Here is a 13,053-nt window from a genome sequence, read left to right as displayed (position 1 = left end):
CCCCATAGAGAATATGTGGGGTATTGTGAAGAAGAAGCTGAAAGACACCAGACCCAACAATGCTAATGAGCTAAAGGCCGCTATTGAAGCATCCTGGGCATCCATAACACCTCAGCAATGCCACAGGCTGATTGCCTCCATGCCACGCCGCATTGATGCAGTAATCCGTGCAAAAGGATTCCCAACCAAGTACTGAGTGCATTAATGGACATTTTCAAATGTTTGATTTTGTTTTGCTGTTATAAATCTTTTTTTTTTACTTGGTCTGAGGAAATATTTTAATTTTTTGAGATAGGATTTTTGAGTTTTCTTAAGCTGTAAGCCATAATCAGCAATATTAAAATAATAAAAGGCTTGCAATATTTCAGTTGATTTGTAATTAATCCAGAATGCATGACATTTTTGTTTTTTTAATTGCATTACAGAAAATAAAGAACTTTATCACAATATTCTAATTTTCTGAGACAGTCCTGTAGAGACAGAAGTATGGCAGATGCAAAAAGAATACAATCAGTTTACTCCCCGTGTGAATTATGTGGGAGCTGTTGCCAAAAACAGTTCCACGGAGTTTTCAAGACACTGTTTTCACAATCTTCCCTGTTTCTTTGGTGGAGGAGAAGTTTCACCGCTGCAGGTCTGATCCGTGCAGCCTGTCGTAACGGTTTCTGAGGGGAGCTCAGGATAAAGCTTGATCCAGGTCCACTTCCACTTCCATATATTAGGGTATACCATCAAAGGACGGATTCTGATGAGGAGTGGAGAGTTTTTTTGTGCGGAACAATACGTTTAATTTCTTGGACACATTTGCGCAATAGTTCATTTTACATCTTGATTTCTAACTGTAAACATGTGTAACACAAACAGACGCACAAGCCAGTAGGTGGTGGTTTTATGAAACAGGATCAATGCTGCAGAGCTACAGACAGGAGAGGTATCTGGAAGCTGTCTGATTGGATAATGAGCAGCAGGTTTGCACGTGGGGGTGACTGACAAAGGCCAGAAACACTGAGGGAACTAGTGGTCAGGTGGAGAATTACAGCCTGAAATGACAGGAGGGCTGTTAGTAAGGTAAATACTGTACAGAGGTGGAATGTAACTAAACGGGAGGCTGTCGCGGCCCGGCAGCAGGAACGAGATAACGGATAACATAACCGAGAAGCACTCCTTCTTCAGTCGGACGGCTTCCCTGACCACCGGGGTCCACGAGGGTTACCGCCCCTTGAGGCACCTAAGACCTTCAGACCACAGCTCCTCACCGCAACTTCAGCAATAGAGGTTTTGAACATTGCCCACTCACGTTTGATGCCCCCAACTTCCACAGGGATGTCTGAAAAGCTCTGCCGGAGGTGTGAGTTGAAGATCTCCAGGACAAGGGCTTCCTCCAGACGTTCCCAGTTCGCCCGCACTACCCGTTTAGGATTACAAGGTCCGTCCAGAGTCTTCCCCCACCCCTTGATCCAACTCACCACCAGACGGTGATCAGTTGACAGCTCCGCCCCTCTCTTCACCCGAGTGTCCAAAACATATGGCCTCAGATCAGATGATACGATCACAAAATCGATCATTGACCTTTGGCCTACGGTGCTCTGGTACCACGTACACTTATGAGCATCCTTATGTTCGAACATGGTGTTTGTTATGGCCATTCCATGACTAGCACAGAAGTCCAACAACAAACGACCGTTCAGGTTTCGATCAGGGAGGCCGTTCCTCCCAATCACGCCTCTCCAGGTGTCTCCATTGTTTCCCACGTGCGCGTTGAAGTCTCCCAGGAAGACTGCATAGTCCCCTACTGGAGCCCCCTGCAGGGCTCCATTCAGGGTCTCCAAGAAGGCCGAATACTCCAAACTGCTGTTTGAGGCATAGGCACAGACAACAGTCAGAGTTTTCCCCCCCCATAACCCGAAGGCGTAGGGAGGCGACCATCTCGTCCACTAGGGTGAACTCCAACGTAGCGGCGCTCAGCTGGGGACTTGTGAGTATCCCCACACGAGCCCGACGCCTCACACCTTGGGCAACTCCGGAGAAGAATAGAGTCCAACCCCTATCCAGGAGTACGGTTCAAGAGCCAAGACTATGCGTAGAGGTAAGCCCCACCAGATCCAACTGGCAGCGCTCCACCTCCCGCACTAGTTCCGGCTCCTTCCCCCACAGAGAGGTGACGTTGCACGTCCCCAGAGCCAGCCTCTGCTGCCGGGGTCTGGTCCGTCGAGGTCCCTGACCAACACTGCCACCTGTGTGACAGCGCACCCGACCGCAGCAGTTTTTCCCATGAGTGGTGGGCCCGCAGGATGGATGGATGGGATGAACCAAGTAGCTTCTTCGGGCTATGCTGGCTGTCGGGCCCTCCCTCTGGGCCTGACTCCAGACGGGGGCCCCGGGCTTCCTCTGGGCAGGGTCTCTCCTTCTCGTTCCCTCTGTTTCATTAAGTCGTTTTTAAACCATAGTCCGGCCCCTCGCCTGAGACCAATTTGACTTGGGAGACCCTACCAGGAGCACCAGGCTCCAGACAACACAGCTCTCAGGTTCATAGGGACACACAAACCTCTCCACCACGGTAAGGTGATGGTTTCCGGAGAGGTTGTATTTTGTAAACAAAAATAAATAATTGCCAATGAAATGTGTTAGTAGTTTGATTTAAATGTTACTATATTTAGAGAAAGCTTACTAATGTGTGGTTCAGTAAATGCTTACAAATAATAAAATCAGAACAGATGAGGTTGTACTGACCCACTGGACTAAACTACCAAATAATGAAACATTTCCAGACCTTTGCAACCATAGTCATCATCAACAATGTTACACAACAAAGGTTAAGTGCTGGCTAAAGGGTAAACCGAGCTATACGCATTAAAAATGAATTACTGTGAATTACTAAGGTATATTAGTGTATACGTATGTGTATTGCTGTATTGTAGTAAGAACTATGTTAAATTGCATCGTAAATTCAATTCAACACATAATGTATCAATCAGGACCATAACATATTATGACTTATTTTGGTTTTAATCTAATGTGATATGGAACATTTTCAATATATTTATTTTCATCTAAGAAGCTGCTGGCACGCAATTTGTTTCCTGGTTTGGGCAGGGATGTGTAAAGAGGGATTACAAGAAGGACCAGAAGTATAGCAGAGTCAATGCAATGATGAAATTGAATTCATGAATCATGTATCAGCATACACCCTCTTAATTTCCTCCTCATTGTCCACATGTGAGTGATTCATCGGCAATGAGTATATAAAGACCAGTGTGCTTCACAGTTGAATCAAACTCTTCATCAGTCATGGACAAAAGTGTGCTGCTGGTGCTGTTGTGTCTGCAGGTTTTCCTGCTCATCACAGCCTTCACTTCTTCTGATGCAGCCGCTCTACAGAAAGAGGATCAACAACAACCGTTTCCTGACCTGGTAAGAAGATCAACGCAGGAGCTGTAAAATCTTTGATTCAAATTGTGTTTTCTCACAGGACTATTTCAGTCTATCATCAAACACGTTGTCGGGAGAGAGAGAGATTTTATTCTGTTAGAATTGGTGGTTTGGAGTCGCGGCACAGATTAATACCAGACTTTTTGAATATAAGTACACATTAGAGCTGTAGGCATAGAACAATGTGTAATTTAAAAATGATTTTGTTGTAGGTGGAGGTGGGAGGAACTGAGGCCAAAGGAAGAAGACCATGGCCACCCGGCTGCTGGTTAAGACCAGGTTGTTCTTCACCCTTCGGAAAGGTAAAGATTTTTTTTTTTTTTTTTTACAATAAATTAAGTGAATCATTTTATTTATTTGTTTATACATATATACAGTGTGTGTGTGTGTGTGTGTGTGTGTGTGTGTGTGTGTGTGTGTGTGTGTGTGTTTTTATTTTTTATCATTATAATTATTTCTTCATCTATGTATTAAAAACTGGATTGTATTAATGTACCCCTCTTCTTCTTCTTCCTTAAATGTACACTTTAGCAAATCATTGAAAACGTACTTCCATAAGGACTTTCTATATGTCTTACTATGGCTTTAAATTGTTTTGTGGGATAAGGGGAATGTTTATTTTACTTTTGGAAAATAGAATAATATACTACATGTACAATGTCGCTTTTGTAGCTGCTTTTTCCAAATTACTCAATAATAACACATTTATTTGTATATATTTATATATATATGTGTGTGTATATGTATATGTCTATATATATATATATATATATATATATATATATATATATATATATATATATATATATATGTGTATGTATGTGTGTGTGTATATATATATATATATATATATGTGTGTGTGTATATGTCTATATATATATATGTATATGTAGAAAAAGAAAGATGCTCTCCTCAGAATCTACATCTTGAAAAGCAAAGAACGGGAAACATAAATGGGATAAAGGCATTTACTACAAATGAGTGTAAGAGAAACAAATAGGTAGTAGTTAACTCTGTAACAACAGGGGTTTCCCATGCTGCCTTCAGGTACATCACCTGCAGAGCAAGCCAAACAGATATACTTTTGTTTTATTATCTTTGAACTGTTTCAGATTCTCTTTTCTCTTTGTTTACAGTTCCCAGTTACACCAAACCCTCCACTGACGGCTTTGGACATAAAGACGTAAATGTGCTTCATATTTTGGGGATAAATATATTATTAGCATAGATCAAGATCTGTGTTGTTTTCTTGCAATATAGTCAAATAAAAAAGTGACTGTTAAGGTAAACAAAATGTAAACATGTATAACACTTTCTAAATGTAATCAATGTAGATTAACTGATTACATTCTGGTGATGTTGTAAATGCTCCACTACACACATATTGATATGTTTTATCTTGCTCTACATCTCAGTGACTTTTCTCCTTTTTCTTCTACATCAGTGATAAGAAGAAAACCAAACAAGTCCGCACTGCAGAAATGAAGACAGACATGAAAACCTGCATCTTCTCTTCAAGGAAGCTGTTCTACTTTGCTTTGCTAATTGCATTTTTTGTTGACAAAAGTCAATCATTGCATGAGCTCAGCATTGTGAAAGCCACAATGCTTTGTTTTGTTTTCTCATTATGAATATACATTTACTATATTACTGTTTAATTTCAGTTTATTATTTTGCTGTTAAATGTTGTTAAATGAAAAAAATAAAAATGTCTCAATTTTATGCTTAGACTCATTGTGTTTTTATTGATCTTTTCTTTTTTTTTTTACGACTTATTTAATGAGCATTGTTGGAGGAAGCCTGAAACTTAAGATTGTCATTGCCAATGACTGCTTCTACGCAATTTTTGCTAATATGATAAATTCAAAAACTTGAATTTAAATTTATAGGGGTGGTTTCACAGACATAATTTAGATTAAGCCAGGAATAGGCCTTAATGTGGACTAGTTAATCTAAAACATTTAAGTAGTTTGCATAAAAGGGGCTGAAATTTGGCTAAATTAGTCGCAGACTATATCGTCTTGGAGTAAGGTAAACCAGACTAAACGAGAACACCTGGGTTAAGCATCATTAGGGTATGAGCACATGCTGTTGGTGTAATGGTGCCCATAAAAACCCGGAATGGATTCAAAAACACCAATACTGACGTGAATATAGAGACAGAAGTATGGCAGATGCAAAAAGAATACAATCAGTTTACTCCCCGTGTGAATTATCTGGGAGCTGTCGCCAAAAACAGTTCCACAGAGTTTTCAAGACACTGTTTTCACAATCTTCCCTGTTTCTTTGGTTGAGGAGAAGTTTCACCGCTGCAGGTCTGATCCGTGCAGCCTGTCGTAACGGTTTCTGAGGGGAGCTCAGGATAAAGCCTGATCCAGGTCCACTTCCACTGTTTCTCTGCAGGGAACAAGGAATTAGTCGACACGGAGGTGATGCAAGTGTGAGTAAACAAGTGAGAGAAAATATATTAGGGTATACCATTAAAAGACGGATTCTGATGAGGAGATCTCGTTTAGTCTGGTTAGATCATCTTAAAACGTATAAGAAGGCTTTCCGTAATGCCAGAGCAGCTTATTACTCTTCCTTAATAGAAGAAAATAAGAACAACCCCAGGTTTCTTTTCAGCACTGTAGCCAGGCTGACAGAGAGCCACAGCTCTACAGAGCCTTCTGTTCCTATATCTCTCAGTAGTGACGACGTCATGAGCTTCTTTAACCATAAAATTATAATTATTAGAGACAAAATTAATCTCCTCCTGACCTCAATTGGTAATGACTTAACTTCAACTATCGGAATTTTAAAAACATCTGTAACTCCTGAAATATATCTAGACTGTTTTACTCCAATCAACCTTAACCAACTAACTTCAACAATCTCATCGTCTAAGCCATCAACCTGTCTTTTAGACCCGATTCCAACTAAACTGTTTAAAGAAGTTTTACTCTTAATTAACACCTCGTTATTAAATATGATCAACCTGTCTCTATTATCTGGCTACGTACCACAATCCTTTAAAGTAGCTGTAATAAAACCACTTCTTAAAAAGCCTAGTCTTGATCCAGAGGTTTTAACCAACTATAGGCCGATATCTAACCTTCCCTTTCTCGCTAAGATCCTTGAGAAAGCAGTTGCAAAACAGTTGTGTGATTTTTTTACATAATAATAGTTTATTTGAGGTTGTTCAATCTGGATTTAGAGTTCATCATAGCACAGAGACGGCACTGGTGAAAGTTACCAATGACCTTCTATTGGCTTCAGACAAAGGACTCGTCTCTGTTCTTGTCTTGTTAGACCTCAGTGCTGCTTTCAACACTGTTGATCAGGACATTCTACTACAGACACTGGAACATTGTGTTGGCATAAAAGGAACCGCACTAAGCTGGTTCAAGTCCTATTTATCTGAGCGATCTCAATTTGTATGTGTTAACAATAAATCCTCCATGACAGCCAAAGTCAGTCTTGGAGTTCCGCAGGGTTCTGTACTTGGATCGATTCTATTCACCTTATATATGCTTCCTTTGGGCAATATTATAAGGAACCACTCTATAAACTTTCATTGTTATGCAGATGATACCCAATTATATCTATCAATTAAACCAGACGAAACCAATCAATTGGCTAAACTTCAAGCATGCCTTAATAAATATTATTTTTATTTATTTATAAATAACTATTATATACCCATATTCCCTGTTAGTAGTAATCACACAGAGTAAGTGAAGTATAAACAAAAAAATTCTAATATCTTTATGTTTTTTTTGTATTTTCTTCTGAACTTGAATATAATAAATATAATTTTTAAAATAAATACAATTTGTAAATAAAAAAAACATAGGACATCATAACCCTTGTTATGATGTAACAAACTGACCAGCCGTTCATTGGCATTACGATGCGCATTACGATGAGCTGCTGCTGGCTCAGCCTGTCAACAAAAGAAGAGGACGGGCACTTCCTTATCAAGTTGACACTCATTGGCTCATAAAGGTTGTAGATAAGCCATGGAAGCTCCGATTGGCTCAAATGAAGTGTCAATCTAACGCTAAGAGTCCGCCTAACATTCAGAAAGTGCCTGGACACCGCTGAACGCTCAAAATATTAAGTTTTGACAGTTTATGATAACAAAATGTTAAAAATCGATCAGCTGATTTCACAGATTGCAACAGCTGTTCATGGGCTTTTATCAATGTGACGATGTTCACGGTGAGAGATAAGAGGTTAATGGTCAGGCTCCAGCATATCTTAAAGATCTCATAGTACCTTATAAACCAACTAGAGCATTGCGCTCCCAGACTGCAGGGTTACTTGTAGTTCCTAGAGTCTCTAAGAGCACAATGGGAGCCAGAGCCTTCAGCTATCAAGCTCCTCTCCAGTGGAACCAGCTCGCAGTTTGTGTTCGGGAGGCAGACACCCTCTCCACATTTAAGAGTAGGCTGAAGACTTTCCTTTTTGACGAAGCTTATAGTTAGGGATTGCTCAGGCTTGCCTTGGATAAGCCCCTAGTTATGCTGCTATAGGCTTAGACTGCCGGGGGACACCTCCCTGCTCTCCTCCTTCTCTTCCTCTCTCCTCCCCTCCCTCTCTTCTTCTCCCTCTCTATCTGTATGCATTTATGTAAATGTATGTTACTAACTCATCATCCGGAGTGTCTGTCTCTCATGTGGCAGGTTGCCACTGATAAAGTTTACGTCAGGATCATGAATCGTGGCTGCGCCTGCTGCCCTGGTCCTGCTGGACACCGGGAAGCCTTTTGACATTTTCCTGGATTCATCCAAACTTTCTCTTTTCCAACACAACATCATTTCTGTCAAATGTTGTATTTGTACTATGTTGTTTATCCTGTACACACGACATCTATTGCACGTCTGTCCGTCCTGGGAGAAGGATCCCTCCACAGTTGCTCTCCCTGAGGTTTCTTCCATTTGTCCCCCCCTTTAATTATGGGGTTTCTTTTAGGAAGTTTTTCCTTGTGCGATGCGAGGGTCTAAGGACAGAGGGTGTCGTATCCTGTACAGTCTGTAAAGCACACTGAGACAAATGTATAATTTGTGATATTGGGCTATACAAATAAATTGGATTTGATAGTTCAGTAAAATATTCTTTGGCCAACTAAGTTGTAGAATTGTGACGTTTATGTGACAGTTCCTTCTTCTACTTCTACTCGACTACACTTCAGAGGGAAATATTACGGTACTTTTTCCAGTTCATTCAAAGAGACTAAACTCCTCAGATAAATAACTGTTCATGAAGTAAACGTATCCATTATTTTTATTTCAAGAAAAAAAATAAAGATTAATACAAACAATTCATTTGTGTACCAGGACTTAGTTTTTTTCTTCTTTCCTGCCCCATTAATCATCTCACAGCTGTTGGGACCCACTGGACTAAACTACCAAATAATGAAACATTTCCAGACCCTTTGCAACCATAGTCATCATCAACAAAGGTTCACAACAAAGGTTCACAACAAAGGTTAAGTCCTGGCTAAAAGCAAAACCGAGCTTTACACATTAAAAATGAATTAGTGTATATGTATGTATATTGCTGTATTGTAGTATGTCTATTATGTGATAGTATTTCTATATTTGAAATGTATTGTAGTTTTATGAAATTGAAAGCTGTATATTTTAAATACACATGCAAAAGCCAAACTAGGGACAAGAGTTGAATATTATATATAACTATAAACTCTATGAACGCTATGTTAAATTGCATCATAAATTCAATTCAACACATAATGTATCAATCAGGACCTTTACATATTATGACTTATTTTGGTTTTAATCTAATGTGATATGGAACATTTTCAATATATTTATTTTCATCTAAGAAGCTGCTGGGCAGGGATGTCTAAAGAGTCAATGCAATGATGAAGTTGGATTCATGAATCATGTATCAGCATACACCCTCTTAATTTCCTCTTTATGTCAACATGTAAGTGATTGGTTGGCAGTGAGTATATAAAGACCAGTGTGCTTCACAGCTGAATCAAACTCTTCATCAGTCATGGACAAAAGTGTGCTGCTGGTGCTGTTGTGTCTGCAGGTTTTCCTGCTCATCACAGCCTTCACTTCTTCTGATGCAGCCGCTCTACAGAAAGATGATCAACAACAACCGTTTCCTGACCGGGTAAGAAGATCAACGCAGGAGCTGTAAAATCTTTGATTCAAATTGTGTTTTCTCACAGGACTGTTTCAGTCTATCATCAAACAAGTTGTTGGGAGAGAGAGAGATTTTATTCAGTTAGAATTGGTGGTTTGGAGTCACGGCACAGATTAATACCAGACTTTTTGAATATAAGTACACATTAGAGCTGTAGGCATAGAACAATGTGTAATTTAAAAATTATTTTGTTGTAGGTGGAGGTGGGAGGAACTTTGGCCAACAAAGAAAAGATTGGAAGAAGTTCACGTCGATCCGGCTGCCGGGGCAGACTAGGTGGATGTTTAGCCTTCAGTGCACCAAAATGGGTAATTTTTCATTCACAATAAATTAAGTGAATCATTTTATTTCTTTGTTTATACATATATATACAGTGTGTGTGTGTGTGTTTATTTTTTTATTATTAGAATTATTAGAATTATTTCTTCATCTATTTATTAAAAACTGGATTGTATTAATGTACCCCTCTTCTTCTTCTTCCTTAAATGTACACTTTAGCAAATCATTGAAAAATTACTTCCATAAGGACTTTCTATATGTCTTACTCTGGCTTTAAATTGTTTTGTGGGATAAGGGGAATGTTTATTTTACTTTTGGAAAATAGAATAATAAACTACATGTACAATGTCGCTTTTGTAGCTGCTTTTTCCAAATTACTCAATAATAAACACATTTATATATATATTAAAAAAGAAATAAAAGAAAGGTGCTCTCCTCAGAATCTACATCTTGAAAAACAAAGAAACGGGAAACATAAATGTGATAAAGGCATTTACTACAAATGAGTGTAAGAGAAACAAATAGGTAGTAGTTAACTCTGTAACAACAGGGGTTTCCCATGCTGCCTTCAGGTACATCACCTGCAGAGCTAGCCAAACAGATATACTTTTGTTTTATTATCTTTGAACTGTTTCAGATTCTCTTTTCTCTTTGTTTACAGATCACAGTTACACCAAACCCTCCACTGACCACTTTGGACCTAAAGATGTAAATGTGCTTCATATTTTGGGGATAAATATATTATTAGCATAGATCAAGATCTGTGTTGTTTTCTTGCAATATAGTCAAATAAAAAAGTGACTGTTAAGGTAAACAAAATGTAAACATGTATAACACTTTCTAAATGTAATCAATGTAGATTAACTGATTACATTCTGGTGATGTTGTAAATAATGTTGTAACAACAGGGGTTTCTCATGCTGCCTTCAGGTACATCACCTGCAGAGCAAGCCAAACAGATATACTTTTGTTTTATTATCTTTGAACTGTTTCAGATTCTCTTTTCTCTTTGTTTACAGATCCCAGTTACACTAAACCCTCGACAAAGGTAAACAAAATGTAAACATGTATAACACTTTCTAAATGTAATCAATGTAGATTAACTGATTACATTCTGGTGATGTTGTAAATGCTCCACTACACACATATTGATATGTTTTATCTTGCTCTACATCTCAGTGACTTTTCTCCTTTTTCTTCTACATCAGTGATAAGAAGAAAACCAAACAAGTCGCACTGCAGAAATGAAGACAGACATGAAAACCTGCATCTTCTCTTCAAGGAAGCTGTTCTATTTTGCTTTGCTAATTGCATTTGTTGGTGACAAAAGTCAATCATTACATGAGCTCATCATTGTGAAAGCCACAATTCTTTGTTTTGTTTTGATTTCTCATTATGAATATACATTTACTATATTACTGTTTACATTCAGTTTATTCGTTTGCTGTTAAATGTTGATACATTCATTAAAATAAAGGATTTTCACAATTTTATGCTTAGACTCATCTTGTGTTTATAGATCCAAGAACATTCTTTAAACTAGGACTTTGTACAGTTCTGTGAAGTTTAGATGCCGTAACTTTAAGCTCTCAAAATGGGAGGAAATGTTTCAGGAGGGACTTCAGTGGAAGGAAGCAGATACTATCAGTTAAAATACACTTGAGAGTCAGCTGATAATTACATTGGACTTGTGGTTAAACAAATCATTTCACGTATGGGTATGCATGTGGATTGGCTTTTTTTGTATCTGCATACAGCCTTTAATTGCCTACTACTACTTTATAGTGTGTTATAAACCATAGTTAAATGTTTATATACTTATAAATATTAATTAAACTAAATATAGTTTTGTTCTATAGGCAGAATAAGGAAAAAGGAGTAGACAATGTTATAAACAAGGATGTAACTGTATTCAGAGAGGCAGTTCCCACTCAGTAACACCCAATCTGCTTGCGTTTATTTTATTTATCATAAAATACATGAGATCAAAATTAATTGATTAATTGCTTGTGTGGAATTTAGAGAATTTCTTTTTGTTTTTAAACAAGCTTGATTGAAGACAGAAGCTAACAAATTAAATAAAATAATCAGTCGCACGTTGCAATCATTGGTGCGCATTGAGCATCAGAGATTTAACAAATATAGGGAGGAAATAAATTGTGTTTGATATTTTGATTTAGAAATTAAACACATTTGTGCACAGGACAGCTGTTTGTTATGGTTTTACCAATGGCAAGTTTAAAAAGAGATCACATCTGTTGTGTAAGTGAACAAACATAAAGACACACTCACCTGTGCGCTCAGTAGAGGTCAGTTGATCAGTTGATTGATGCTCCTCCTCCTCAGGGACGTTGAAGACATGAAGACCCTCATTACATTCTTTTATCATAAAATATTTATTTTTCCGTGCCATTTAGTGTTTTGTTGACGAAAATAAATCATTGCCAATACAATTTGAGTAACATTTATAATAAAAATATATATACATATATTTTATATACTATGTGTGTAGTGTCTAAGCCCCTATTCTCAAGCTTAAGAACGCTTATCAGGGCGTCCCATTTCACATATCGCCATTATGTCTTGTAATTGATCTTGTATTTTAACTGTTTGTGAATAAAAACTGAAATGAATTGAGTGTCTGAATACAGATTTTGTACATTTTCCACATCCCCTCAAAAAGAGTGAAATGTCACTCTTTCAGCTGACGCCTCACAATGCAGTGTGTTGCAATGCAACTATAACGGTTGTGCATCACCTGTCAGTGATGATGCAAAAGGATGATGATTACTGCGGAATTATTTGGAAAGGAAGTGCCTTTGGACATTGTTGAGTGACAATATTGTGACACTAACATGTTGCCAGCTACTCAGTGTGTTAGCTGGAAGCTTGTCAGAGGAGTTAATCAACAACTGCGAGTCCCTGGATCACCAAGTTTATAGAGCGGGGGCTCCTTGCATGAATGTCTAAAACATTGAGCTTTCTTTCATGGTGTCTGTGACATGTAATAATGGTGTAAAACCCACAGCACCCACAGAAGAAGCTTCTTTACGCTGATGACAAACAAAATAATAATATAAACATGACATTTTAAATTAAAATGAGTGACTAATAATGCACATACGGTACTTATACAAACTACTTCAAAGTAACGCAACCTATGACTATTCTCTACACGGGAAT

This window comes from Cottoperca gobio, chromosome 17 (genome assembly GCF_900634415.1).
Source record: "Cottoperca gobio chromosome 17, fCotGob3.1, whole genome shotgun sequence".
NCBI classification, from domain to species: Eukaryota; Metazoa; Chordata; class Actinopteri; order Perciformes; family Bovichtidae; genus Cottoperca; species Cottoperca gobio.
This window is presented reverse-complemented; position numbering follows the sequence as displayed.